Source organism: Psammomys obesus, unplaced genomic scaffold (genome assembly GCF_907164565.1).
Source record: "Psammomys obesus unplaced genomic scaffold, mPsaObe1.curated_primary_1811, whole genome shotgun sequence".
Classification (NCBI taxonomy): Eukaryota; Metazoa; Chordata; class Mammalia; order Rodentia; family Muridae; genus Psammomys; species Psammomys obesus.
Genome location: NW_026596064.1, coordinates 12651758 through 12678074, shown reverse-complemented (window position 1 = coordinate 12678074; position 26317 = coordinate 12651758). Strand labels below are relative to the sequence as shown.

Below are 26317 nucleotides of genomic sequence, written 5' to 3'. Positions count from 1 at the left end.
GGAAAGGAAAGGAAAGGAAAGGTAAGGAAAGGAAAGGAAAGGAAAGGGAAAAGGAAAAGAAAAAGTCAGTCTGTATAGTTCTTAACTTTCTACTCAAAGTCCAATAGCTACACATTAATGATATATGTTAACATACTTCAATGATATGCTAACATTTTAATCAAATCCTCACAACAACCTTAGTCAGAAAGGTACAATGATTATCAATTTCTCATGAGAACACAGAAGTTCAGGAAAGAAAATAATCCTCTACAATCATAGAATGAGTAAATCCAGGAGCCGAGACAAAACCCCAGATTCTATTTGCATACAAGGCACAACAGTCACTTATACCAAATACAAACTACTTACTTGGCTTTCAGTCACCCACATTCTACCCAACCCAAACTAACTCTTCCTGCTTTAAAACATAATACATGCTACTCATGAATTAATTAAACTACAAGTTGTGGTTATTTAGAAACTCATGAAACCCATTGTATGCATGATAATCAGGTTCCTATCCCAAACCCCTAAGCCAGTTTTATTTTTGTTTGGGTAAGGGACGCATTTTTCTGGACAGAGTGGCACATGCCTTTCATCACAGCACTCAGGAAGCAGAGGCAAGTGAGTCTCTGAATCAAGGCCTCATCTACATAGTAAGCCAAGGCTGTAATAGAAAGACCCCATCTTTTTAAAAAGGGAGGTGGGGTGCTAGAGGGATGGCTTAGTAGTTAAGAGCATAGGCTGTTCTTCTAAATGACCTAGATTTGATGCCCAGCACCCACATGGCAGCTCCCAATTGTGTGTAACTCCAGTCCCAGGGGATCCAATGCTGATCTCCAGAGGTACTGCACGCACGTGGTGCAGACATACATGCAGACAAAAAAATGCCACATGCACAAAACAACAAAATAATTAAAAAAAAAAAAAAGAAACATAAGAATATCCAACTTAGTAAAGATGGTTGTATTGTGAATTTTTGATTTACATATACACATGATCATACACACATGTATTAGCTGAGATATGCTTATATTTCTTACTGTGGTCATCATTTAAATACTACACCATTCCCCATTGATCTGTGATGTCTCATCTCCAATCCCTCCAACTAAAATGTTCTTTTTAAATTACTTTATGTATTTATATTTTTCCTGCTCCTCCTCATATAGTCCAGATTGACTGAACTCCTGGGCCAAGTTCCCCTAGAAAGCTGTATCCGGCCTCTGCCTCTAAGTGCTAGAATTACCGATCTGCACCACTACACCAGGCTTATTCCACTTCTGTGGCATGGCAATGCAACCCAGGTTCTTCCCTGGTCAAACATATTCCTACAACCTCAGGAGCAGTGAAAATTTCTTATGGTACACCGTGCTGTTTACGGCACACTTGTGATCGCTGTTTATGCGTGCGCAAGCCTCACTCCCCGAGAATATAACTCCCAAAGGGTTCATTCTTAATGACATCTAACAATGCTTTTATGTGACAATGCTTTTTTATGTAACTGATCTGTTAATAAAAATCCAACCGATTTTCTGAAATCCTCCTCTGTAAATTATACACATAATTTCTGGTACACTCCACACTTCTTTGAAGTCTCACGCTTCAAGCAGTCTTGCCATCTTCCTCCTCAAAACAGCCCTTTCAAACAATCCTCTTTACCAGACTCCCATCTTCCCCACTTCTTACTAGACAAACTTAAAATCATTTTCTTCTTTAAGAACCGTTTTCCTCCCCAGTCTGATTCCCTTCTACTTTTGTTCTCAATCTTCCTTTCGGAAGCAGGAGGTGAGTAGGTAGCTTTCCAAACAGCTTCTCCCTCTGTCGTCCTAGATGACCAGGAACTTGCTATGCAGACAGAGCTACCCCTTAAACTTGCAGCAATCCTCCTGCTTCTATGTGTTAGAATTTCAGGCATGAGCCCCAGCCATGCCTGACCAACTTTATACTTTATACACCCAGTGCACACAAACCCTCAGTTCTACCTGTCCCATCTGCAATTCAGACAGGCTCTGAGAAAAGTGTGCAGGGAACTGTCAGGGTAACAAGCCTGAGTTGACTCATGCTCTTCTTCACTCACTATCCAAAGAATCTGCAAGGTAGACTCAGAAAATAACAAACTAAAAGTTGCACTAGACAAAAGATGGAACAGACCCACAGATGTTGCATGGGGACTTAAAAATCTACCCAACATAAGCTAATTCAGAAGAAAACAAATGAGTAGGAACTGCTAAATGAAACAGGGAGAGAGCAGTCAAGTAGATCCACATGGTAAGCTCACTCTATGGCTGCCCAAGAAGCCTGGAGCCCTCTGGTTTCTCACTGAAATCTGTCAGGGACTCTCTCTCAAGCATCTCAGCATCATCCTCTTCCATCCTTCCCCAATACTATTAACAAATGGTTCTAATACTCTCCAATGCTACTTCAAAATGCCTTTATCCAGCCAGGCTAGGTGGTGCACACCTTTGATCCCAGCAACTCAGGAGGCAGAGGCAGGTGGATCTCTGTGAGTTCAAGGTTAGCCTGGTCTACACAGAGTTCTAGGACAGCTAGAGATACACAGTGAGACTTTGACTCAAGTAGCACAAAACAAAGCTCCTCCTTAATTTTTTTATTCATTCCACCCATCCAGCCATCTGATCTGCTCAACTAACACTTATAAGTGTCTAACGGTAAGGTGGTCACCACTATCCAAAAAATTCCCAACTTCCTCTCTGAGAGATTTTTCTAAACCAGTTAGTAAGTCAACCAGGAAAATCATTCAAATGCCTCTGACTAACTGAATTATACATAACCTATTTTCTGTTTTCTCTACTTAATATTGATGGTCTGTAGCACTTCCAAAAATTAAAACTTCTGGAGTAAAAAAGACTTGTCAGGAGCTAGTAAGATGGCCCATCAGGCAGTGACACTGGACAACAAACCTGACGCCCTGACTTTGATCTCTGGGACGCTCATGGTGGAAGAAGAAAATAGACTGTCACGAGTTGTCCTCTGCCCTCCACATGCACACAATAAACAAATGTAAAATGTTTTTAAAAGACAACAATGAGGATACTATACAAAGATATACTTTGTACTATTTTTAAATGTACCACCCTGAGCCGGGCACAGTGGCGCACCCCTGTAATCCCAGCACTCAGGGTGGCAGAGGCACGCAGATCTCTGTGAGTTCAAGGTCAGGCTGGTCTACAGAGCAAGTCCAGGATAGCCAGGGGTACACAGAGAAACCCTGTCTGAAGAAAAAAAAAAAAAAAAAAAATGCCATCCTGAAAGAATAAGGACAACATCTCAGGTATACTAAAAAACCCTCCTACAACAGCTCAAAGAGACACTCAGTAATAGTTGTATAAAGAGATGCTAAAGTTTCAAAGGTAACTCAAGTAGGATTTTCTGAACACTATCATGAAATGTTAAAAGTCTCATCTGAAGATATTTATATTTTAAAAGATCAGCTTCAGCGAGACAGCTCAGCTGGTAAAGGCACCTGCTGCCAGGCCCCAGCCTGAGTTCAATCCCTGGGACCTACAAGGTTGGAGAGAACCAACTCCTACTGGCTGTCCCATGACCTCCACATGCCCTGTGGCATGTATGTCCGTGCACACATCGAAATAAATATTTTTTAAATGCAAAAGTCAATTTCCTGTAAATTGTTCCACAACTGTTACTGTCACCTCAAAGAGGGGGAGAAAAAAACTCACCTTTCTTTTTTTAAGTTTTTCTCAAAATGAAATTAAATCAAATTGTATGAGACTTGAGGGAAAGAGGGACATAGTCTTATACTGCAGCTATGACTGACTCAGGACTCATTTTCCTGCCTCACCTTCCACCTCTTAGAATACTAGAATTATAAACTTGTGTCATCAGGCCTGGTAAATCAGATTCGTCTTGTGATTTGTTCTGGTATGTGTGAGTTTGTGTGTAAGTGTGGTGTATGCACCCATGTGTAAACAGGCATGTCCCTGGAGGTCAGAGAAGGACATCTGGTGTCCTGCTCTCTGCCTTATTCCCATGAGTCAAGGTCTCTCAGCGACTCTGCCACTACTTAGCTGTTGCTGTCTCTGCGCACTCCCAGTCCCCACACCTTACACACAGTGCTGAGGTTACAAGCAATCACTGCAACCGCTCTAGCCTTTCTATGGGTCGTGCAGATTTAAACGCAGGTTGTCCTCAGGCTTGCTCAGCAGGGGTTTGTACCCTGACAAATCTCCCTAGCCCTTAAATCAAATACTTAAAACAGCTAGAGATAAGAAAATACAAAGTGCTGGGCAGAGGTGGTGCACATCTTTTGTCTCTGCACTCAGGAGGCAGAGGCAGGTGGATCTCTGAGTTCAAGACCAGCCTGGTCTACAGAGTGAGTTCCAGCACAGCCAAGGCTACACATAGAAACCCTGTCTCAAAAAACCAAAAGAAGGAGGAGGAGGAGAAAGAAGAGAAAAACCAGTGCCCTTCTCCAGATCAGATTAAACCACCCTCAAATTAGAAGAGGCCCTTTGATCTCACCCCTTCAATGTTTATGCAGGATTACAGCTCCAATCTAATCCATTCCATCTTCTTCCACGAATATAGAATCTCCAATCAAATACCCCTTTTGTCCTCCATGCTGTTAAAATCACATAACCACAGACACACACTTATGTTGGTGTTCATTGAGACAAAGTCTTGCTATGTAACCCTCTCTGGCCCTGTATGAACCAGGATGACCTGAAACTTAAAGCGATCCTCCTGCCTCTGCCTCCTGAGTGCTATGACTAAAAGCATGCACCAAAACCACTAAGCTGTATACTCTGTCTATAACACTCCTCCCCGGTCAGTAATTTCATGAAATGTCATTATTATTACTAACTCAATAATAGATTCTAGCAATCATTCAACAGGTATTTACTAAAAACGAAACTGTTCAGTTTCCCAAAGATTAAATAAAGTCTCAGTTCTAGAACAGGTTACAACCTAGTTAGCATTTTCAAAGAGAAGAGGGAAAAAAATGATATAAATGAATATGCAAATGAATACGGCTAGCTCAGTGGCAGAATCCTGGACTAACATGCACAAGATCCTAGATGTAATCTGCAAAAAAAAAAAACTTAAAGCAAATAATGCACATAAGAAAATAGAAGATTCTCCAGGCAGTGGTGGAACACACAGAGGCAGGCAGACCTTTATGAGTTCGAGGTCAGCCTGGTCTATAGAGCGAGTTCCAGGACAGGCAGAGAAACTCTGTCTCAAAAAAAAAAAAGAAAAGAAAATAGAAGATTCAATATTTACACCTACATGTGAAAGAAATCTTGACATTAATAGTAAAAGAAGCGGGGGCATAGTGTTGCACACCTTCGATCCCAGAACTCAGGAGGCAGTCAGGCGGGTCTCTGCAAGTTTGAGCTCAGCCTGGTCGACAAAGTGAGTTCCAGGACAGTCAAGGAGGTTATACAGAGAAACGCTGTCTTGGGTTTAAAAAAAAAAAAAAAAAAAGTAAGAAAAGCACAGTTAAACCAGATTTCCTAAAGTAACGAGGAGGGTGTCCTCTTACTCCCCATATCCACGGTGGTGGCCTGCACGCCATACGCAAAGTTTTGAAAACACTAACTCCATTCTCTCTATTATTTATTATCTCTTCTGTGTGTGAGCATGCACACACATGGGCCACTTGCGCGTAGAGGTCAGTGGACAATGCGCAGAAGTCAGCCATCTCCTTCCATGTGGGTCCCAGGAATTGAACTCAGGTTATCAGATCTGGCAGCAAACACTTTCGCCAGGGGAGCAATGTGCCAATCCTAGTGACTCCGCTCTTCTAAATGAGCAGCACAGATTTGTCCGTCAAATGGCCCCACCAATCCATTACTTAACAAAAATATAAGAGTTATAGCAAGGGGCTAGGGAAATGGTTCAGTGGGGAAAGGAATTTGTCGCCAAGCCTGGTGACCCAAGCTTGACTGAACAGACCGCAGAGTAGAACGGACTCACTCAAGTTGTCCTCCACACTTGTCCCGTGGTGCATGTGCACACACGCACAATAAATAAATGCAATTAAGAAAAGCTAACAGCCAGGCATGGCGGTACGGGCCTGTAATCAAAAGGCTGAAGCAGAGGGGTTCCAAGACTTAGGTAATCCTGGACACTCAGCAAGTTCCAGGCCAGTCTGCTCCATATGGAATGAAAGAGTGAGTGAGTGAGTGAGCGAATGAATGAATGAATGAATGAGCGAACGAACGAACACCTCAGACACCCGAAATCTCAGACACCTGAAATGAACACTAAGAGGTCATTTTAACACATTTCCACATTTCATTAAATAAAACTCTCCAGAGAACTGTCAAAAGATTACTGTAATGCCAAGATGAACAAGCAATTACTACATTCAAGCAAGTCCTCATCTCTAGCCACCACATCTAATGCTGCAGAAACCCTGTTCCTACAAGTCTCGCTTGGGTCCAAGCCTCCCTCCCTTTCTCATTTCACCCTAAATTTCTTACTACTTTAACAAAGCCCTCTTTAAAGTCAGAAGTTTAAAGCTTCTTCTAACACAGCAGGAAGTCAAGAGATACAACCTAAAGTAGATGGTTTAAAGCCTGTAAGTTGAGTTTTTAAGCCTCTAAAAGTCAAGGCTTAGGTAGGGCCAGCACGATGGTTCAGTGAGTAAATGTGCTTTGCTGCTTGATGTTAGCCTGATGACCTAAACTCGATGCCTGGAGCCCACATAAAGGTGAGGGAGAAAAGCTCCCTTCTTAAAGTTACCTATCCTCTGCCTCCACACTCAGCCACCTTGCTGCTCATGTGCCCACACACATGCAATAATACTTTTTTAATTTAAATAAACATTAAATTTAGAGAAGATTAAAATTTTAATATCAACATTTAAGCTCATCATTTGAAAAGTAGAAGGCATCTAATAAACAAAAATAACTAAAAATCAGAATGGGGGACGAAAAAGTGAAAATATGTCAATGACACTCATTCATTTCAGGCAGGAAAAGCTGACTTCTGTACTCATTATCCAAAGTGATGATGTCATTTTGGTTGAGAGAGACATGATGGAGCAGAGCACGGTGGCATACATCTATAATCCTAGCACCTGGCAAGATAAGGCAGGAGGAGTCTGAAGCCTCCCTGGGCTACAGAAACCAACAGAAAGAAATGATATAAGCCTACTAACTACTTGGGAGAGCTGAAGAAAAACATGAACTGCAAAAAAAAAATCAATGCGTAGAAGTAGCAGCCTGTGCTAGGGGACAAATATTGGGAGAACATAAGACAAGGTAGCAGAGATCAGCATGATTAAAGTGTGTATGTACATGTATGAGGACACCATAAGGTGCCCTATTATTTTGCATAAAGTATGTTTATTTTCTTAAGGTAGAAGGTGAGACTAAGGCTAAGAAAAAATTGTGGGCTGGAGTTGTAGCTCAGCTGGTAGTGCTCATCCAGCATGCAAAAGTCCTCGGTTTGGTCAGGCTTTTAATCCCTCATTGGAGGCGGTCCTGAGTTCAGTTCTCAGCACTGCATAAACTAGATGTGAAACTCACACCTGTAATGCCAGAATCAAGGAGGCAAAAGGTTCAGAAAATCAAGGTCATCTTCCCTGCATACTTCAGAGGCCAGACAGAAACCCCTGTCTTCAAAACAACAAAGAAGTAAGCTGGAGGTGGTGGGGCACACCTTTAACCTGAGCACCTGGGAGGCGGAGGCAGGCAGGTCTCTGTTGAATTTTAAGCCACCAGAACAGCCGGGGTTCCATGCTGAGACCCTGTCTCAGAAAAGGGAGAGGGGACTAGGGGACAGAGCAGGCAGCGCTGTCTCGACAGCAAAACTTCACTGGGCAGGGGTTGCTTTTCATTGTTAATCCCCTTAGAACAGTTTTCAAATCACGTACATACTCGCATCATTTGCATGAAGCAACATACCTTCCTTAGGTGCACTGCAGTAAAAGAACAGACAATATTCAGTGCTAGTACACAGGAGGAAAACTGAGCCTCTCACCACACCGTGGCGACTATAAAAATGGGTGCATCCTATCAAGTAAGCGCTTCTTAAATGTGACCAGCTCGGGTTGAAGAAAAAGCTAATCAGTTAAGAGTGCTTCCTGCCCTTCCAACAGACCCAAGTTCAGTCCCCAGCACCCATGCCAGGCAGTTCAATACTTCCTGTGGCGACAGCTCCAGGGTGTCCAACATTCTCTCCTTGGGCACCTGCACACCCACTGCACACATTCACACAGACAAACACATACACATAAAAATAACATTTTTTGAAGTGAGAAAATCTAAATGCACTGACAGGAAATTCTCCAAGTTTTTTTTTTAAATATAAACTCCGATTGTTTATATAAGAAAATTTGTTAATGAAAGAAATCTCCCCACCTTAAATAATATCTTGGCTAAAGAAATGAAATTCTTGCTACAACTGAATGACAACTGAGTTCCCTTCAATTTCCCAAATCTCACTCCATCTTCCCCAGTAATCTCTTTTCCTTCAACTTCCATAAAAAGTCACATTTAACACATTTCTCTTCAGTTGAAGTAATATTACAACATATCATGTATGTGGTTTCTCTTAATAACAAAAGGTGAACACTATCCAGGTAAATTTCAAGACCACTGTCCTAGACCAGAGTGATGCATGCCTTTAAGGAGGCAGAGGTAGGTGGATCTCAGAGTTCAAGGCTAGCCTGGTGTACAGAGCAAGTTCCAGGACAGCCAGAACTACAAAAAGAAACCCTGTCTCCAAAACAAAACAAAACAAGACAAGACATTGTCCTCAACCCATGTTCCTTCTTGAAAAATCAGGTCTAATGTGAACTAAGTAAATGCAACAGAAAGAACTTCATTTCCTGACAGAGAGATGCTAACAGTCCCTCCCGATCGGACCTATACTCATCCTATCACGTAGGGTTTCCTAAGGCGTTATGATAACCACTCCCGACCTCCTTACGACCTAAGGTGAACACAGATATTCCAGAGAACCTCCATTCTGCATGCCTACATTTTGCTGGCAGATGCTATTTTCTTCAATAACACCATGCCCCGGTGACAGAGTGCATCCGAAATTGTGAATGGAAAAGGATCTCCCGCCAATCCGAGATATAGAACCGATTCAACTAGACTCCGTTAGGCTAGAAATAAAGCCTCCAAAAACAGGACTCTAACGCCCCAACTCTCGACGTGGTCAATCATAATCTTGGGTCCTGCAGCCTCGGCTGACATACTGACATACGGCACCAGCTCTTCTGAAACCATGTAGGCTAGGCAGTGAAGAAGAAAACCGCCAGGCCGAGTTAATTCCTACTCCAGTGTCTGCCAGGGCGATGTTCATCCAGCCTCCGGTGACTATACTCCAAATCTGCTAACATTCTAAACTCTGTGGCCTCAAGAATCCCCATAGGCCAGGCGGTTTCTCAAGGTCTCTCCAAGATTTTCAGTTCACTAGTGCGGCACTAAAATGTCTCAAACCAATCTACAGGCTAAGTGACTAATTCTCAATGACCCCAACCACAGCGGGGACCCACACTTACCGGATGTCATCTACCGAAGAGCCCAAACAGGTTCCGAACTAGGCCACTCTGGCCCATCTGGAATAACTCTTTAGACCTTGGGCCAGCATTTGATAATTATGCTACATCTGTCTATTCTATTATGCATTCCCTGCATCTTCTCCAATATTTAGCACTCCTCTGGCTTCAAACGCATCTCTCTTCTATCTGCAGAAACTACTCTAGCCTTCTTTTCCCTGCCTTGGAAACGCTTCGGTTCTTTCCATAATGAAACACCTAACAGAGCTGCACAATGAACACCCCCAGAATCCTCAAGACTGCTCCACAGCCACCCCCGGCATTCCTCCACCTCTCCGGCATCTTCCCCACGGCCCCTTTCTCCCCTCTCGCACTCCCACTCTGCTTCCTGCAAGCAATCCCCTTTCTCCAGCCCCTGCCCTTCCCTGCAGCCAAAGAGCACACCGAGGCAGCAGCGGCGACCGAGGCCTGCGGTGCATAAAGCACTGCACCAAGACGGCGGAGAGCTTCGGGGTCTGGCTGGCCTCCTCGCCCACAGCCTGGCACCCCGAGGCCTCCCCGTGAGCATCCCGTCTCCTTCCTACCCGACACCGGCCGCAGGCCTCGGAGGCCGCCCGCTCGCCTCCGCCGCCCCCGTCATTCTCCGTTCTCCAAGCCCCGACCCACCATCCTCGCACCGCTTCCTCGCGTCCCCCAAGCCCCGCGCTCCCGCGGCCTGCACCCGCCGCCGCCGCCGCCGCCTCCCGGGCCGCCCCCCCCCCCCCCCGGGCTGGCCCGCCGCTCCCGCGGGTCAGGCCGTCGCCGCCGCGCTCCCCACCGCGCGCCGCCCCCTCCCCTCCCCCGCCCTCCCGGGCCCGGGCCTGCCAGGCCGAGCGTTTACCGCGGGCTGGCGCCGAGGCGCGCGGTCACTGACTGCAGGCGGCGGCGACTCCGACCTTCCCACGGGCCCGGCGAGGAGGGCGAGGGGGAGGGGAGAGAACTTTTGCTGTGGCAGCTCCGGCGACAGCTCCCACCCCTGCGCCTTTCTCCTCTTCCTCCCCCTCCTCCTCCTCCTCTTCCTCCTTCTCTTCCTCCTCCCAGAGCAGTCGAGAGGCAGACATGGCGCGGCTAGAGCGCCGCCGCGGTCGCCGCCGCTGCCGGCGCAGTGCATTGTGGGAAGCCCCGCACACAGGAAGCGCTCCGGGCCGCCCGCCCTCGCCTGGCGCGGACAACTGGCTGCGAGACCCAGCGTGGCTTCGATTCCGGCGCTTGCGTGTCAGCAGCGCAGCGTGTCCAGGGAAGCTGGACCCGCGCCGCGGGTGCCCCTGATGGGCCTGGAAGGAAGACGCTTTGAAATAGATCGGAGCTGAGAAAGCTCCTGGGAGGAACGTCCTCCCTTTGAGGCTGAGTGCGTGCTTGGCGCCCCGAGAAGTGAGAAATGGGGATTGATGGCTGTCCAGGCCCTGGGAAGTGGAAAGGGGCGGGAACGTAGAGGAAAGGTTTAGCCAGGATTTCTAGGATCTTTCTTTTATCCTCTCACCTAGCTTCTCCTCTGCGACCCCAAGTGTCACCTTTCCAGAAGGCGCAGCCCTGCACCCTCGAAACTTGGAAAGCTTTGTTGGTGTCTGCAAAACTTGATGCAGGATGTGGGCACCTAGAAAAAGCAAGAAAAGACCCCGGTCAGGACTTATTTGGGCCCAAACCTCGGTCTTCATGCCAACAAAGACTTGGTTATGATCTATACAGACCCAAGATTGCTTAGCTGTCCAGTTTTTTTGGAGTCCCTTTAGTGACCTTCACTAAATCATGGCCTTCCTTGAGAGTGCCGTCAGTTAACCAACCTCAAGGCCCTGAGTTGCCTATAGCAGGGCGTACAATTACCTTTGTATCCACACACTAGTACAAGGTCAGCGAGGTAACCTAAAATGTTCAGTGAATGCTGAACGGTTATCTGGAACTCTGCGTGAGATGGAGCACCGTCATTATGATTTGTTCATCACAACCTCAAGGCTTTATTTAGCACCTCTCGGCAATACTTAAACATAACCTTTGAGGTGAGAGGGAAGGGACGTTAAAGTAGCTACATAACCATTTCTGGAATTCTCTCCTTGTCCACACCCACCTCCCCACCCCTGAATGTTCATTTGAATAGCGCTTTTGGCAAACCTCCAACCTCCCGCATTATGCGCTTGCAATGACACTGAATTAGATTACTGTCTGCAAGGTTAATATTCCCCCAGGCGTTAACCTTAGTCGGGATGCACGTTTGAAATAGCTGAGGCCCAGAAGTTCAGCTGAATTCAAACACAGTTAACTAAGAAAAGCAAGGATGAGCCAACAGTTCCACAATAAACTACATGAGCCTTCTCCACTAAAAAAATATATATATAAATTTTAATAAGATGACAGTGCATATTCTGAATGCTAATTGTAACCAAACAGCGATATAAGCTAAAGAGAGGGACAGTTATCTGGAGGACAGCCTTCTGGCAACTTGTAGCAACTGCAATGGCATCAAATTCAGATGTAAAAAACCTCGGGCAGCAAAGACGCCAACTTTCAGTTTTAAGCTGTGCAGAAGCTAATAACGAGAGAGAACTGAAAGCCTAGGGTTACACCCACTGGCCTAAGGTGGCTAGGGTTGCCACTACTAATACGTCGAATTCTTTCTTTCTGAACATAATTAAAAGACAATGAAGAACCGGGTGTGGTGTTGCAGGCCTGTGATCCCAGCACAGGGAGAGGCAGAGGCAGGTGGAGATCTGTGAGTTCAAGGCCAGCCTGGTCTACAAATCAAGTCCAGGACAGCCAGGGCTACACAGAGAAACCCTGTCTCGAAAAACCAAAAAATAAAAGAGAGAGAGAGGGACAATGAAGAAACAACCATCTAAAATGGGCAAATTGAAGAAGACTACAGACCATGACAGTCTCCAAAGTAATAAACCTAGAAATACCTCCGGCCCATTTGTTTTCCATACTGCCGTTGCTTACCTTTCCAATGCCAGTTTTAACCACTCAGCTTGCTTCCTTTCCATCTTCCTTTTTTTGTTTGTTTGGTTTTTTGTTTTTGTTTTTTTGAGACAGGATTCCTCTGGGTAGCCCTGGCTGTCCTGGAACTCAATCTGTAGACCAGGCTGGCCTCTAACTCAAAGATCCACCTGCCTCTGCCTCCCATGTGCTGGGATGAATGGCATGTACCACCACCACCCAGCAATAAATAGCATTTTAAAAATAACTTAACTGTAGACTGTAAGTTACAAATAGAGGCTGGGTGCGGTGGCTCACAAGCCTGCAATCCCAGCACTCAGGGAGGCAGAGGCAGGCAGATCTCTGTGAGTTCAAGGCCAGCCTGGTCTACAAAGTGAGTCCAGGACAGCCAGGGCTACATAGAGAAACCCTGTCTGGAAAAACAAAACAACAACAATAACAAAAAGTTACAAATACAGTGCAAAACAGCCCACTTATTTCTTCACCCAGCTTTTCCCAATGGTATGACATAAGACTATAAAAAGACATCTAGCACCTGTAGGTGCTTGTACCTAGATGCAGAGCCTTTGTGTTTCATATAATTTGCCACACAAGTGTTCATTTGTTTTTATTGCTGAGTAGTGTTCTTATTGTGTGGCTATACCAGAGCCCATTCATCTCTTCCCCATGTATATACAAGTTGTTTCTAGCTTATTTGATATTGTTTAAGCTGCTGTGATCGTTGTTACACAGAGTTTGATTTTGCTTAATGGTTGGTTCTTAGCAGTGCTGGGGGTTAACCCCTGGGCCTTACATGTACTAGGAACAAACTGTACTACCGAGCTACATCCCCTGTCTGTGTATATAGGGCTCTCTGTAAACTTAAGCTTCCCTTTATCTGGTATAAATGCCCAAAAGTATGACTGATGTGCCATATGATACATGCATTCTTTTCTTTTTCCCTCTTTCTTTTTTTAAAATTTTATTTTATGTGCATTGGTGTTGTGCATGTATGTCTGTGTGAGTGTATCGGATCTTGGAGTTATAGACAGTTATGAGCTGCCATGTGGGAGCAATTCTCAGCAGAATTGGAACTTGGGTCCTCTGGAAGAACAGTGCTGTGCTCTTAACTGCTGAGTCATCACTCTAGTCATCATCCTTCCTTTCTTTCTTCCTTCCTCCCCTCCCTCTCTCCCTCCCTTTTTCTTTCTTCTTTTCTTTCTTTCTTTTCTTTTTTCTTTTCTTTCCTTTTCTTTGAGACAGGTTTTTAGTATTTAGCCCTGGCTGTCCTAGAACTTGCTGTGTATATCAGGCTGGCCTTGAACTCATGAAGCTCTTCCCCTCCTGTGCTTCCTGTGGGCTGGGATTAAAGGGGAAGGCCACCACCCTCAGCAGCATACTTTTCTTAAACTCCTATACTGAGTTCGGGGGTATAGCTCAGTTGGTAGAATGTTTGCCTATCTTACGAAAAGCCTTGGTTTCCATCCCAAGCACCTCATAAAACTGGGCCTGGTGGCCATGCCTATACTCCCAGCACTGAGCATGTGGAGGCAGGGGGATCAGAAGTTCAGTGCCATCCTCAACTATATAGTGAGCCCAAGGCCATTCTAAGATATATGAGAGCCTGTTAAAGAAAAGAGGAAAAGAAGGAGAGAGGGAGGAAAAGAAAGAAACCATTATACTATGTTCCTAAGTGAGTCTATCATTTAAGATAATTTTATCACATTTATTTATTTGTGTGGGTGGGTGGGGTACATGCCACTTCAAATGTATGAACATCAGAGGACAACTTGCTGGGGTAAATTCCCTCCCTCCACTATGTGGGTCTAGGTCATCATGCCTTTCGCCACTGAGATATCTCAGCCCTGGTTCTGACATTTCCCGTCCAGGGGTAACATTTGAGAAGTCCTGTCATTCCCCATCCTTGCTGGCATTCTCAAGTAAGTGGTGTAAACGAATATTATTTTAGTTTAGTTCTCTTCCTTTAAAACAAAAGTAAAGGGGCTGGAGAGATGGCTCAGAGGTTAAGAGCACTGACTGCTCTTCCAGAGGACCTGGGTTCAATTCCTAGCACCCACATGGCAGCTCACAACTGTAACTCCAAGATCTGACACCCACAGGCATACATGCAGACAAGACACCCCGATGCAAATAAAATAATTTAAGAAAAAAATAAAAAACAAAACAAAGGCTTCTCTACAGACTGCTGAGAGGACTACGCTTTCCTGACTCCTGCTTTTACTCTTGGGCTTGCAAAAGTACACAGACACCTTTAGTGGAACGATTTCACGACAGGGAAACAACTGGTAGGAAGTCTCCTAAAGTAGCATAGTTTGTGTCTTCCAGCTTTTTAATTTCCCTCTCCTATCTCTGTGCACGAGGGGTGGGGTGCAGTTCATGCCATGTCAGATGTCAGTCTCTCTTCCCGCCTTTATGTGGATCCCAGAGATAGAACTCCGATCACCAAGCTTGCATGGCAAATACCTTTACCCACTGAGCCATCTTGCCAGCTCTTGACTCTTGTTGAGATGGCGCTGGATCTTTCTCTTCAATGGATCTGCCAATTACTCTTGCAACACGGTTAGTATTAAGGTGTTCAGGAGCCACACAGGTAGTGAACGCCACATGCAACAAGCCAAGCAGGTGAGGCAAAGTGAGTGAAGCAGATGAGGAAACAATTGATAGTGAAAGGGACTGAAGAGACAGCGTACTCCAACTAATCTAAAGGTCACAGTCACTCGGTACCAGCTGACATTTTCCAGGTTAGGAACATGAAAATGAGGAAAGAAGAGGAATCGGGAATCTTAAATTGAGGGTGAATTAGGAACTGTTTTTAATGAATTATCATTATTTTATGTGCTTTAATGTTTTGCCTGTGTGGGGGTGTCAGATCTCCTGGAATTGGAGTTACAGACAGCTGTGAGCTGCCATGTGGGTACTGGGAATTGAACCTAGGTCCTCTGAAAAAGCAGCTAATGCTTCTCCAGCACACACACACACACACACTTTGTTTTTTAAGTCTCTTGTAGCCCAGGCTGGCTTAAAACTTGCTGTGTAACTGGACTGGCCTGGAACTTCTGATCCTCCCACCTCCACCTCCCAAGCTAGGTTAACAGATGTGTACCAACATACTGAGCATTTGTTTGTTTGTTTGTTTGTTTACATAACCCAAATTGGCCAAGAGCTCTTCATCCTCTTGTCTCGGTCCACGTGCTACGGTTTTTGGCATGTACTACTCTGGCCAGCTTTTGTTCCACTTCTGGAAAAATACAAAAACATGTCAGACAAAATATGTCTGTGGGCCAGATTGAGCATACACCAGTGTTCCCCGTTCTGGGTTCTAGTGTGGCCCAGCCCACAGAAGGCTGGATGGAACCGAAGCTCCTGTGGAGGACTGCAGAACCTCCCCCAGTCCCTCCCAGACTCCACCTCTCTGGAATGTATGCTCTTAGGTCTTGATCCCCTGGCTTCTTTCCCGGAGCAGTGTCCTATCCCATTCCCCGAAGGCTTCTCCAGGGCCTCAGATCCTCCTGAACTGTCTTCTAAGCTTTCTGGGACCCAGGCTCAGGACTGTATAACTGGCTACTTCTCCACCCATGTGGCTGCCTGACAGGGCATTTGTCAGGGTTAGCTCCACCTGGCATTAGAAACTTGGCCTCTTTTTGCAGAGCATGGAAATCAAGGCCTTATCAGAAACTGGGCCATAGGAGCCTCCTCCACTAAACTTTGTCAGTCCACTAGCTTGTCCTGATCCTGAGATTCCTGGTTACCTGGGTCACCAGCTTCAGATCCAAAGGGCATTTCCAGGTCAGTGCGATACAGTCGGCCTCCAGGTCTGTCAATGCTATCTATATAAGTGGATTCAGTCAACTAGAAATGAAAACTACATTTGGGGAAAATAATACCTATATCGCCGTATAAATGTTCTTCCTTTGTCTTTATTCTAACCCAAACACTACAGTAAAAGCACTTACGTTGTATGAGGTATTAGAAGAAACCAGAGCTAAATTCAAGTGCTATTATATATACGGGAACTTGAGCATGCACAGATTTTGGTATCTGTAGAGTTCTAGAACACACCCACAGAGAGAGAGACTAAGAAATATGCATCCTGCCTCTAAAACTAATTGAATGGCCTACTCTCTCCAACTCAAAATACAGAGCATAGGTCAGTTCTTGAGTCCTGCACAGTAGAAAGCACACAGCCTGCTCAGCATCCAGGACAACAGCCTAGGGGTGTCATCACCACAGAGAGCTGGCCCCTCTAAATTCAACCATCAATCAGAGACACACAACAGGTTTGCCCACAGGTCAGTCTGGTGGGGTCATTTTCTCAATTGAAGTTCCTTCTTCCAAAATTACTCTGGCTTATGTCAAGTTGACAGAAACCTAGCCAACATACAAAAGAAAAGTCAAGATAGGGAAGAATGAATGAATGAAAATGAAGCCTTAGGCCAGGCTGGTATTAACCAAAAGGTGTAGGGAGCAGTAGAATAAGGATATTCTCCTTTAGGACCTAACGGTTACACTAGGGTAAAATCCTCCTGTGTTGAAATCCTGACTCTACCACTTAGTGGCTGTACAGTGGGCCTTATGTGACTCCTCTGTGCTATTGTGTACCCTGACTTACAAAATTAGGCTGACATTCCTTAAAAGGCTATTGAGAGTATTAAATGTTAATACATGTAAGTATTTAGAATAATATCTAGTTACATAGTTGAAGGCCAAATATGTTGTTGGACACAGCAGGCCACTGTGGGCATGGGGAGGCAGAGGCAAATGGATCTGAGTTCAAGGGCAGCCTTGTCTACAGAGAGAGTTCCAGGACAGTCAGGGCTACACACACACACACACACACACACACACACACACACACACACACAAAACCCTGCCTTGAAAAAACAAAACAAAACAAAAAAACACAAACAAAAATAACAGGCCAAATTTCCTAAAACTAAATTTTATAAATTCAGTTGGGAAAAAAGTTCTTGCGAGTAGATAGGGGTGAGAGAAAAGACAAAAACTATACAGGTGTCTCCCCAACTCCACAACTCCACAAAAAGAACATGAGAACTATGCTCTGGGGGAGAAAATATGCAGAATGTTTAGCATGGAAGTCATACTTGGAGCTAAGGGCAAAACAAACAGTGAAGCTGCAGAAAAACATATAGAACAGTGTTCAGAGGTTTCCTCTGCATGCTCTTTGGCTGAACACTTTGGTAAGGCTGATGAAGTTGGCTATCACAAAGTTACTTGCTATGCCGGGGCAGCATAGCGGTGCGCATCTTTAATCACTTGAGAGGCAGAGGCAGATGAATCTCTGAGTTTGAGGCCAGCCTGTCTAGATAGAAAGTTCCAGCCCAGCCTAGGGCTACCTAGTGAGTCTCCGTCAGGAAGGAAGGAAGGAAGGAAAGACTTAATACCTGCTAAGGGCTTAACCAAATGAAGACAAGATGACTACTTTTACACACTAACGCTGTGGGTCTATATTAAGCAGAAATAGTGTCAATTCAAAGTTCTTCTTTTTTTCTAGAGTGTAAAGATTACACCTATTTAAGCCGGGTGTATGTGGTAAGCACCTATGTAGTTTTAGCCACCAGAGAGGCTGAGACAGGAGAACCCATTGAGTCCAGGACTTTGAGGCCAGTGTAAGAGCCAGTCTTAAAACAAAAGTAAAGAAACAACAGACATTTCAAAGCCTAATACAGCAGCGCGTGCTGGTAGGCCCAACCCATAGGAGGCAGAAGCAGAGGGATCCTGAGCTGAGCTTTCTTCAGCTACATAGGGAGCTCAGGGCCAGCCAGGACTGCAAAAGATTCTGTCTAAATGAGATCTCTGATAATAAAAAAAAAAATGTAAAAAATAAAGATTTCACACATTCCTTTATTGCTAAGGTGTGTAAGTGTGTGCACACGCTGGGCTGGGAGGGCTGCTCAACTCCGCTCAAGCGCTGCCTAGGTTCAACTCCAGTCCCCAAATCCTAAAAACCAAGGCCAGTACCCCAGTGCTGGGCTCCAGACGTGGACTAAATTTGCGGACTGCTGCAGAAGACAGAGAGGATTTAAAGTGCCTAAACCCCGAGGTAAATCCCTTTTCACACACCCCATGAAGTGACTCGCTTTCTTTTTAGTAAGTACTGCTTCCTGGAGGCAGCCATTTTATTCTTTCTGGAAGATTATGCGTCTATGTAAGCTTTGTTCCTCCCTTACAAAAGGGAAGAGGGTGCACAGAGAAATAAACAAACAAACAAACAAACAAACAAATAAATAAATAAAATATCAGCTGCTTTGAGATTTGTCTTGTTTGTGAAAAGATAACTTTCAGGCAAGTGCAGTGGCTCACATCTCTAGTCCCAGAACTCTGAAGGGTGAGGCAGGAGGATTGCTGAAAACTGGAGGCCAGCCTGAGGGATCTAATGAGTTTTGGACAGCCTGGGATATAGAATGAGAGCCTGACTCAAGCAACAATAAGAGGTAAGTTTTCATGTTACCCAGGGCTGGAGAGATGGCTCAGGGGTTAAGAGCACTGGCGGCTCTTCCAGAGGTCCTTAGTTCAATTCCCAGCACCCACATCGCAGCTCACAACTGTCTGTAACTCCAGGGTGTAAAGCCCTCACACAGACATATATGCAGGCAAAACACCAATGCCCATGAAATAAAAATAAATTCTTTAAAACAGTTACCCACCTGGCATCAGGCCACACGTTTCCTGCCTGCATATGTCCAATCCAGTATGTCCTCTCTATGTTATGGTAAATAAAAATGAGTGTTGGGTTACATATTATTTATTATTTGCCCTATAGTTATTACAGTAGTATTATTTAACTGATATCACAAATAATAAGACACAGACACTTGTTAGATTTTTATAATTGCTTTATTACCTTGGGCTGGGCAGACATTTCTACCTACGCTGCCTCGGTAACCTCACCATCCACCTCCCAGCTGCCACCCAATGCCATCCGCCTAAACCATCCTTATCAGGGCTACCTTCCATCCATAAGCTTATGAATACTTGCTTGTATTTTTTTTATCTTGGTGTTTTCTCCATCCACACCATCCTTGGAGTCCTTCCTCCTGGCCCATGTGGCCCCTTCTCCATGCTAACCAATCGTGGCATCCTCCTTTCTCTTCTCTTCCCGTCTTCTTGTGTCCAGTGATTCTCCTGCAGCCAAAGCCCAGGAACCTTAGCCATGCCTACCCCATTCTGCCCTGCCCAGGTTTTAGGCCTTTTAATCAACCAATCAGGAATAACATCTCAGGCAGATTTACACAACAAGGATAGGGCAGTAACCAGATCTTGAGGGTCAGTAGTTAGCATCAAAATACAAGCATCAGACCAACCCCCAACTATATATAATATATATAGTATATGTGTGTGCATACAGTAAATGTACTGAAGGCATACAAGAAGTATTGGCTTTAATATTAAATCAAGTGTGTGATATTTGCTTTCTGGCTTCTGTGCATACAGTAATAGGAACGCAGAAAATGTCCATCCAGCTGCAGTGACTTCCCCTCCACTGCCATGGAGGCTTCTGTACGGTGAAACTCACGGCTTCCCAGGCTGCAGATCCACCCTTTACTCTATGTCTGACCTCTGTTCAAGCAGAAAGGAGGGATAAGGCCACACAGCACAAATACGTCAGGACTGGTGTCCCCCGCCGTTTTTCTAAGGCTGTCTGGGTGAGCGTCAGAACTCACATCTGTCCACCCCCCAGCAGTACTTCCCGAATGCCTCCTGTGTGTCGGAGAATGGACCAGCGCTAAGAATAATAATTCCACTGGGAACTCTAGACATCCGTTCTTTGATTCACAGAACAATTTGTTACTGAGCATCTGGTAACTGATGCTAGAAATGCTGTGAGGAATAAGAACACTCTTCTACCACAAAAGAAATGACAGTGTCCAGTCGGAGGTGTAGAACATGTGATTCAATCCAGGAAGTACACTCTAACCCAGGGATGAGCACAAGATGCTGGGGGAGGATACAGGGCAGACCAGAGCCAGAACAGCTTCCCCAAGGTGACATTGAAGCTGAGACCTGAAAGGGAGTGGTAGATGGAGCACTGCAGAGGAAGAAAATGGCCTGTGTAGCCAGAGCCCTGGTGCCAGAAACATGCACTGCGTTCCGGGGCCTGCAAATTATTCAGAATCTAGGAAGTGGAAAAATTCACATGTATAATGCAATACAAAAACGATAGAATGAGAATTTATCCTATATGACGTTGTTTATAATAGATAACTTTATTACCTACTTCTATGATTATTATATAGCTTTATAATATATAACTTCATTTTGATTATAGAAACAATAAAATGTATACATTGTATAATATGTGATTATAAATCATGATACATTTATGATGTCAGCATATTACACAATAAAATATTTTTATTGCTACGTAATAAAAATTTTAAGGTATATTTTATTTATGTACGTGTGTGTGTGTGGTGTGTGTCAGCAGAGAGGACCAACGAACATCAGTGTACCCGCGGCTAAGTTAAAGCGACTACAGGGTATCAGTGTGTAGCCCTAACTGTCCTGGAACCATGTGAACCATGCTGGCCTCCAACTCACACGTCTGCCTGCCTCTGCCACGTGGCCAGTATGTTAAAGAAAGAAAGAGAAGGAAGCGGCAGTCCCAGCATTCCTTTCCCCACGAAGCTCCCACTCTTCTTTCTAAAGGCTTGTTTAATTTTTAAATCATGTTATATATGTCTCTGTGAGGTATGCCACATGAGTCCAGTGCCTGTGAAGGCCGGAGGAGGGTGTTAGATCGCCTGCGGCTAGAGTAACAGGTGGTTGTGAGCTGTCCAGTGTGCGCACTGGGGCTAGAACTCTGGTCCTCTGCTACAGCAGTATGCACTGTTACCATCTCTCCAGCTCAGACTGCCACCCTTAGTGGAGCCACCATTTTGCACCAGTGCCATAGACCAGGGTCCGAACCATTGACACGTGGACCTTTAAGGATACACAGTATACATAGCCCTGCACACACACATGCATTCCAGCCTCTGCTCAGACTGTAGCATGTTATCTCATTATGTTTTATTTCTTTATCGAGGTGGCACCCCATGGTGCTCACGTGGAAGTCAGAAGACAGCTTGCAGGAACTGGTTCTCCTCTGTGATATGTGTCCCAGGGAGTGGGCACGGGTCTTTAGGTTTGTCAACAGCTGCCCATAACTGCTGAGCCATCTCTCTGGTCCCACAAAGAAAGTTTCAAGCTGTTGGGAGTTAAATCATTTAGGAGACTGTCGCAGTATTCCATCCACTTATTCATTTTACTGGCAATGTTCAAGGTCCTGGGATCACAGAAGGTGAACAAACTAGATACTGCAGTTGAGTTTGTACTTCTTTTTTGGTGCTGGGGAACTAAGGCTTTGCTCAGGCAAAGCACACATTCCCCCATGATGCCACACCCCTGGCCCCTAACTTCCACTTGGCCGGAGGAGGGGCTACAAGGAGCAAGTGACCAAATAAAGCCCTAAGCAATGTAAGAGACAACAAGCATTTAAAAATAATAAATTCAAGCCAAGTGTGGGGGTGCATGCCTTCGTCCCGTCACTGGGCAAACTCTTGAGAGTTCAAGGCCAGCCTGGTCTACATGGTAAGTTTTCCAGGACATCAAAGGCTACCATGTCTCAAAAGAAAATAATAATAATAATAATAATAATAATAATAATAATAATAATAATAATAATAATAGATTTAAGATAGAACATAGGTACTACAAAGTCTGTTTTGTCACTCCCGTGTCCAAAGCTCTCAAGCCTAGAACACAATATCTGATCCCCAAGTGTTACCTGAGCGAAGAAGAGAATGAGGGACGTGGCTGGTTTTTGACTTGAGAAGTGACAACAGAAATTTGGAGAAGCAGATGGTCCGCTGCATATTTAAGAGGTGATACAAACAGGTGAGAAAAACTGACTGAGGGCTGATGGATAAAAACAGAACAGGGACGGTTTCTCTCCAGCCTGTGCTAAACATAGTAGCGAGCGTGATCATGTGACTTCTCTGAGCCGAACCCTCCCACAGGTCCCTGTAGTACGTAGAGCAAAACCACGAATCCTTGCACTAACTAAGGCTGTGCATGATCTCGGCTCGCCGGTTTTCTCTCTGATAACCTCCCCCGTTTCTTTCTGTTCCAGCCACTCAGGCCACCTTGTTGTTCTCAAGTTCCCAGTTAGGATCCCGGTCAAGGCCTCTGAACTAACTGTTCCTTGAGCTCCGAAATGTTTACATAGCACAGTCCTGACATTTTAAAGGTCTCTTGTTTTTAAGAGGCCTGTTTTCATCGGCCTGATGTTACAATGAATGCCGTACACCATATACCTCTGCCTGCTCGATTTTCAGCCCTTCAGCCCTTCCTGGGAGATAGATGGATAGATACATCGACACGAACAGGCTTCGACTTGACTCATTATCTCCTTCCCCCCCAGGAATTTAACTTTCCTAGAGCCTTGAGCCTAGAGCACATAGTGTCACTGTATAGCTTGATTTCTGTGTGTGTGTGTGTGTGTGTGTGTGTGTGTGTGTGTGTGTGTGTGTGTGTAATAAGGTCTCACTATGTACAGCAGGCTAACATGGCGATCCTACCGCCTTGCCTCCCACATGCTCTGCAGGCATGCACCACCACACCCCGCAGGAAATATTGTCGAGGAAAAAAAAAAGCAACTCCAGCATTCTTCATTGGGCCACTGAGTGATAGCGGTTTGTGGAGGCAGACAGTGTGGGAGGATGGGGAATGTGAAGAGGTACAACATTCAGGTTTGAACGTGCTGTGTGTGAGTCCTGCGAGACCAGAACGCGGGTGCCAGCGGCCGTGAGGCAGTTCGATAATGTGGAGCTGGTGAGCAAAAGAATCAGATGTTTGTTTAGAGTCACTGGTGTGTAAGTGGCATTGAATGGGTGTGACTGGAAAGAAAATTTACAGTTGAAGCAAAGAGAACATTAGGAAACAGCCAGAGGTAAGAGAGAACAAAAGGGCAAAGACAGAGGACATAGGAGTTAGGAGGGAAAGGACTTGCAGCTGACCGTGGAAAGTACGTTTAGAAAGAAAGGCAGTGCTGGGAGGCAGAGGCAGGTGGAGCTCTGTGGGTTTGAGGCCAGCCTGGTCTACATAGCGAGTTCCAGGACAGCCAGGGCTACACTGAGATATCTCATCTCAAGAACAAAAATAAACAAACAAACAAACAAAAAAAGACGAAAAGAAATCAGAGTTAAAAGCTTAAAACAAAACACAGTTGTCACCTAGCTGTGTAATAAGACACTTGTTTCTGTACACTTATAACACAGAACACTCCTAATGCAAATTTTACGAGGTTTTCCCCATCGGCCAATTCTCTGACACCAGGTGGGGATTTCAAACTTCAGTTCTGACCCTATTTACTTAGAATCCTGGCCACATCTCACGGTCTAGGGGCTCAATGCCACAGAGATCCCCCACTCACCCCACTTCATATGCCAACAGCAAGTCTAGTCTCCCTGGATCGGAGTTTGCCGGGACTTCCTCCTCAGACAGGATAACTTACTAAACGGCTCACAGGTCTCAAAGAAATCCTTTGTCCCACCTACCAGACTGTTATGTGGGACGGATAGAGAGCCATGTGAGGAGGCTCATGACGGTGAGGTCTAGAAGAGTCCGAAGTGTAGGAAACTCCACCTCTGTGGAATTAGAATGTGCTGCCCATTTGCCGTGTGGGTGCATTCCAATTCAGAAACTCATCAAATCTAGGGTTTCAAGCCTTTTTGAAAAGATTTATTTATTTTTTTTATGTATACCATGTTCTGTCAGAATATACACCTGCATCCTGAACAAGACCCCAGATCTCATTATGATGGTTGGGAGCCGCCATGTGGTTGGTGGGAACTGAACTCAGGACCTCTGGAAGAGCAGCCAGTGCTCTTAACTTCTGAGCCCCAAGATATTTTTTTAATAATTTAGCCTCCAGCCCTTTACAGTGTTTAAGGTTGAAAGATGCACATGTTGGGGTTTTTTTTTGTCTTTTTGTTTGTTTGTTTGTTTTGTTTTGTTTTTCTGGTGATTAGCCGCATGTGGAGGGGAGTTAGCCAGCTCAGGCATGTAAACTCAGATGTGACTTAAAAGTGGTTGCGGTGCTCATTATGGGTTGCTAAGATGGCCCGATGGGTTAAGGCTCTTACACCCAAGCCTGACAGCTTGAGATCAATTCCCGGGATCCACATGGTGGAAGGAAAAACCATCTCCTTCACTCCACACTCACGCCAGAGCACATGTGCATGCATGGACACAAAAGAAATGAGTGTCAAAATGAGTTTTTAAAAAGAAGCCTCATAGCCAGGCACGGTGGTGCACGCCTGTAACCCCAGCACTTGGGGAGGCAGAGGCAGTCGGATCTCTGTGGGTTCCAGGACAGCCAGGACTACACAGAGAAACCATGTCTCAAAAAATAAAAAAAATAAAAATAAAAAAGAAGGGAGGCTCATTCTAAATAACAGGAGTAACTCTTACGACTCGGGAGCTAGGGCTATAGTTCAGTGGCAGAACACCTCTGTTACCGGCTTTTCTGTCGCTGTGATAAACCACTCTAACAAAAGTAACTTTAGCGGGGGAGGGCTTATTTCAGCTCACAGTTCAAGGTTACAGTCCACTTCCATGAGGAAAGTCACAGAGGCAGGAACTTGAGGGAGCAGGTCCTGTTGCAGCCATGGTGAAGAAGCAGAGAGCAAGAGCTGAATGCATGCACGTGCTCCGAGCCCTTTCTCCAGCTATCCTGCCTAGAACCTGGTCAGGGAATGGCGCCGCCCACAGTGGGAGGGAAGGCCTTCCTGTCTCTATTAAGATTATCCTCCACAGGTGTGCTCAGAGGCCCATCTCCCAGGTAATAGTGGACTTTGTCAAGTTAAAATCGACGTTTCTATTTTTGGTTGTGAACCTAGCCTTTAATGGTTAAGCCATCTCTGCAGCCCAAAAATCAACATTTATATCAACAGCTTGTCCAGCGAGCTAAAGTTCTGCAGCACCAGACGAGACATAAAGGGAGTGGGAAAAAAAAGATGGAGATGGGGGAAAGAGGAAGATGGGGAGAGAGGAGGGAGAAGAGACTGGGAAACAGGAGATGGAGGTTAGGGGTGCATTATTGAGGAGACTATAAATGGTTTGGGAGGTCTGTGGTAGGAACCTTAGACAAGGCCCGAACTTCTTTCTCACCCCTCCCACAGTTGTGTGGGTGAGGAATCTGCATTGCTCAGCTGGGTCCTCTCTTACAGAGTCTCCCAGAAGGCAGCAGTCAACACACCAGCCCTGGCTGTGGTGTCATCTGGAGCCTTGCCTGGGAAGTGACCCTTTTCCAAACAGTTGGCAGCACTCCATTTTCCTAGGGGTGTCAGACTGGGGACATTGGTTCCTTCTCATGTGGGCCTCTCATGGCACAACTCACAAGGTAGGATTGGACTCGTCCAAGGAAAATGGAATAAGGAGGAGAGAGGGGGAGCCAGCGAGTGTCATGTAGCCTGCTCTCGGGGCAGGCATGCAAGTCTGGATTAGCCACTCTTTCGCTGCTGTGACAGAACACCATGACCACAGGCAACCTAAGAAGAGAGAGCTTATTTGGGCTTGGATCCCAGAGGGGTGAGAGGGTAAGAGAGTCTGTCACAGTCGGGAGGCATAACAGCAAGTGGCAGGCAAGCAGGCAGGAGCAGGAAGCCGGCGATCATATCCTCAAAAGCAAGCAGAAAGCAGAGAGAGCAGGCCGGCCATGGGTGAGGCTCCAAGCTCTCATAACCTCTCCCCAGTGACATGCTCTCTGCAGCAAGGCCGTACCTCCTGAGCATCCCCACACAGTACCGCAACTGGAGACCAAATATTCAAACACCAGAGCCTATTGAGGACATTTCTCAAGTC

General features: G+C 45.5%; 1 protein-coding gene across 3 annotated transcripts in view; it reads right to left on the bottom strand.

The window, feature by feature from the left end:
• Znf148 (zinc finger protein 148) overlaps positions 1-10558 on the bottom strand; it is a 112111-nt gene extending 101553 nt beyond the window's left edge. For all 3 annotated transcript variants that reach the window (XM_055624955.1, XM_055624954.1, XM_055624956.1), the window contains exon 1: positions 10365-10558. The gene's annotated coding sequence lies outside the window, so the exon portion shown is untranslated. The remainder of the gene's footprint in view (positions 1-10364) is intronic.
• Positions 10559-26317: the final 15759 nt, after the last annotated feature.